The following is a 587-nucleotide window of genomic DNA, read 5'->3' on the forward strand; positions in this document are numbered from 1 at the left end:
CCGTATCTGTGACCCCCAATACCTGGATGGAGAGATCGACTTCCTGCGTCGTTCGTTCTCTAAACAGGGCTATCCTCGTCATGTTCCCGACGCCGCGTTATCCAGGGCACGGCGTACCTTCTACCACGACTCCCCCCGTAGAGACTCCTCGGCTGCCCGTCCTCAGCCTGCCCTACACTGAGGAGATCTACTCTCTCCGCCGCCCTCTTCACACTCTCAACTGCAGGCTGATCTTTCGCCAGGTGAACACTCTCCGCCGTAACCTGGTCCACACCAGCCCACCCTCTTCCTCGAAGGTGGGCACCTATGCTATTCCTTGTACCTCCTGTGACAAACAGTACTTTGGCGAGACGGGCGCCAGTCTCACTAAGCGCCTGTCTCAAAATAAGTACGCTGTTTCCAGGGGGCACAACAACAACGCTCTCTTCTGCCATCAGTGGGATACAGGCCATCTGATGGACTGGTCAGCGGCGCGAATTATCTTTCCTTCCGCTGACGTCCACGCCCGCAGACTGGTGGAATCTTCCCTAATTAAGCTGCTTCCCAATTTCAACCTGAACAGCGGCTTTTCTCCTGCTGACAGTCTC

Source organism: Penaeus chinensis, chromosome 27 (genome assembly GCF_019202785.1).
Source record: "Penaeus chinensis breed Huanghai No. 1 chromosome 27, ASM1920278v2, whole genome shotgun sequence".
Lineage (NCBI taxonomy): Eukaryota > Metazoa > Arthropoda > Malacostraca > Decapoda > Penaeidae > Penaeus > Penaeus chinensis.